Below are 3,801 nucleotides of genomic sequence, written 5' to 3' on the forward strand. Positions count from 1 at the left end.
CACACACACACACACACACACACACACACACACACACACACACACACACACACACACCACACACACACACACACACACACACACACACCAACACTAATGTATCCCTTGGCTACCACTTTCATCCTCTCTCTCTCTTTCACACTGTAATTTGTCCCTCGCCTAACTCTCTCTCTACATGTTTCCCCTCAGGGCTCTTTGAACAATGGCTGAAAGCAGGAAATGGATTTCAAAATATCGAAATGAAAATAATAAATAAAAGACAGCAGTCCTCAGGATACGAAATCTGTTAGTCACGTCACACATTACGTAATCTTATCGCCTGATGTCCAACCAGAGCTGAAGACAGAAGCATATCAGATTACAACGACACCTGTTTGTGGCAGAGATGTCTTTGGCTAAGAGTGTTAATGGAGCCTTGGAAACGTTTAAAGAGACGTTCATGTTGCCGGCATGTCTAGAAACAAAGAGGCCTGTCCAAATGCCAGAAGCAGACCTTGTGCAGAATGCCATCAACATTTGGTGCAGTGAGGACTTCAATCAAGAGTTTACAGACATCTCACAATATTCTTCACGCATGAACAGGGACTTGAACCCTGGACCCTCAGATTAAAAGTCTGATGCTCTACCGACTGAGCTATCCAGGCTTAATTAAGACCTTTTTCTGGAGTAACTGATCATGTGAGGTCTAACACGAGTAGATACCAAGAACATTAGACCTGTTTTGGAAGAGACGTCTGTGGCTAAGAGTTTTATTGGGGCCCTGGGGGGAGTGAAATGCGTATTCCCAAAGAGTCTTGCACCAAACAGGCTTTATGGCCGACTCGTTAGGGCCAGAAGCAGACTGCGGAGCTCATGCAGAATGCTATTAGCATTTGGTGCAGTGAAGACTTTATTCACGTCACACAATAGACTTATCGCCCGAACAGGGACTTGAACCCTGGACCCTCAGATTAAAAGTCTGATGCTCTACCGACTGAGCTATCCAGGCTTCGAGAAGTCCTTCTTCTCTTCTGGAGGAAGCAATCACACAAGGTCCAACTGGAGTAGACCATTGGATTACCATTAGACCTGTTTATGGCAGGGACGTATGTGGCCTTATTGGGGCCTTGAAAACGTTTAAAGTGACATGCATTTCCCCACGGAGTCTTCCAGAAACTGGCTTTAACCTCAATCAAGACTTCAGTCACATCAAACAATAGACATACCAGCACAAATATATATATAAAACAACAGCATGTGCATATAATAGAGACTGGACTGTGGACAGACCCATACATGTGTTTTATGTATGATGGATGCTTGCATAGAGAAACACACACACACACACACACACACACACACACACACACACACACACACACACACACACACACACACACACACACACACACACACACACACACACACACACACACACACACACACACACACACACACACACACACACACACACATTCTCAGACAGTGTATATGCTAAAGTGACAGAGATAAATAGAGGTTCGAGCAGCAGTTTCGCTTCAACACACACATCAACAGTGTGTTTGAGTCAACAGCAAACACAAAGTGTGTGTATGTACCTGTGTGTGTGCTCAGAACATGTGCATGCATGTATTGTGTGATGAAGAGCCAGAACAAGGTGTGTGTGTACATCTGTGTGTGATTGTGTCTGCATATGTGTGTGTGGCAGGCGGGTGTGCCAGAGTGTTGACATTGCAGAGGCCTCTCTCCCTTTCTCTCTCTCTCTTTCTGTCGATGTAATTACTGTGTTGAGCTGATAAACTGCTCTCACTGGACTCCCCGTCAGCAGGGAGGAGGAAGAGGAAGATAAGAGGAGGACGATGGATAGAGGATGGAAACGATGAAGAGGGGTGGAAAACAGGAGGACAGAGAAGGAGTAAAAAGGAAAGGAAAAGGTTAGAAGTAGAGGAGGAGAGTATTGCAGAGACAGACAGATGGAAGAGGAGAGGAGATGGAAAAAAGGTTGGGTTTGATGAGAGGTAAATATGTAGAAGGAGGTGAGAGAAAATGGGGAAGAGGAGGGGCGAAGATGAAGAAGTAAATGATGGAGAGGGCGGAGAAGATGAGGCGAGGGGAGGAGTATTGATTCACACTGACAGCAGGGATGTATTTCATTTGGATAGAGCTGCAGTCACACCATAAACACACACCCACACACACTGACCTGTGTGCTCTCTAGTCTGCATCATTCACTGCAGGGGCTATTGTATATTAGACTATAAACAAAACTAAAGAAGCAAGACCTGGGGCCTTATCTTACTCCCTATGACATAGAAGCCCACAGTTCTGCTCTACTCTCATTTTTGGACCAAAGTAGTTGTCATTTTCAACCCTAGCGCCCACATTGTGTAAGGGGCGAATTATCTTGTGCGTGAATTGTGTGAATCGGCGCTCATAAAGTATTAAAATGAGGTGTCGTTGGGGGTACTATTGTGCATTGCTATCTTGAGGCAGCAGAAAATAGATTGCACCAACAAAAACCTAGTATACGGTATTTTCTGCTATTTAAAAAGTGTTATTCAGATAGCAGATGTGATGTAGTCAATCTTTAACATGTTTCCTCAGAGGAAAACTGCTTACCTCTCCAATTTTCCAGATCTGCTATTTCAATAGCAGAGCAGCAGCAGCAGGTGCTGTTGGCTTTTAGAGTGAATGGGAGATGATTCTGGAATCGGTTAACTCATGCTGGACCCAAAACAAACCTATGATTAATTAAAGATGATATTGTAGAGCCGATGAATGGGAGTCGGAGGCGGCGTGTTGAGTATGGAACTCCACACTTTATTTTCCATTAGTTTACACAGAAAGGTAGGAACAACTTCATTACATGCTCAAGCTAGAATTATAACAAACCACAGGTGCGCTACCTAACAGGTCCGTGGCGCAAGCCGCGCAACACACTCTCTCTATAACACAGTGAATATGTCCCGTAATGTTCCACCACAATATACAACCTCATGCCCCTTCTGCCTTATTTTGCAACTAGATTATTACCCATAAGCCGTAGGAGTTTACAGCTACGTTAATGGAAATACTGAGCTTGTTGCTAAATGCTAAGATAAGGACGCTAACATGCTATCAGGTGTAATATTGTTTACAGGTTCTTTGTTTAATGACCTGCTGATGCCAGGAAAGTGAGAGCATCATTAAACGTATTGGGAATCCATCCTCTGGGAATCAAAATGTTGCTAATGCTTCAGCTTCTGCTAATCTCGCCAAACGCTAACATCCAAAGCAATAGTTAGCAGAAAGCTATTAGCAACATTTCTCTCCATCTCTGAAACAAGTCATCGATATTGCAGCTCTGAGCCTCAAATCAGGTTCTCATAACGTCACCTAAAAACTGTATATCTGAACCTGAACCAACATCTCAACATCACATGGGGCGGTGGTGCTCCTTTTAGCTCATTCAAAGGCTGCAAATTAGGTTTTTTTCAGTTGTCTTTTTCAATTAGTGAGCTTTTTATTTCATAGATGTGATGGACCCAGAGCCCTAGAGAGATAAGAGTTACGACACTCTTTGATGTCGCCGCCAGCCGGTCACGTAGTTTATGTATGCCGGGGATAGTTCAAAACGCACTTCCGTTGCAATGCTTCTCTATGGCAAAAAACAGCACAAACATGGTCAAAATAGTCATAGATTAAACCAACGCTGTTATTTTTTAAAGATTGCTATTCATATTTACATGATGTGGTTTAACACTTTTGTATGGATTGGCACTATTTATAAGTTTCGTTATTTAACGATATTTTGAGGGAGAAAGTGTGGCAGCACAAGCAGCT

The 3,801-nt window shown here is 43.5% G+C and overlaps 2 non-coding genes across 2 annotated transcripts; both read right to left on the bottom strand.

Annotated features, from left to right (window-relative positions):
- Positions 1 to 571: 571 nt before the first annotated feature.
- Positions 572 to 644, bottom strand: trnak-uuu. Its single transcript has one exon. It is a non-coding gene; the product is annotated as a tRNA-Lys (tRNA).
- Positions 645 to 915: 271 nt separating this feature from the next.
- trnak-uuu lies at positions 916 to 988 on the bottom strand. Its single transcript has one exon. It is a non-coding gene; the product is annotated as a tRNA-Lys (tRNA).
- Between the last annotated feature and the right edge of the window lie 2,813 nt (positions 989 to 3,801).

The sequence above is a fragment of the Gymnodraco acuticeps genome, unplaced genomic scaffold, assembly GCF_902827175.1.
Source record: "Gymnodraco acuticeps unplaced genomic scaffold, fGymAcu1.1, whole genome shotgun sequence".
Taxonomy (NCBI): Eukaryota; Metazoa; Chordata; class Actinopteri; order Perciformes; family Bathydraconidae; genus Gymnodraco; species Gymnodraco acuticeps.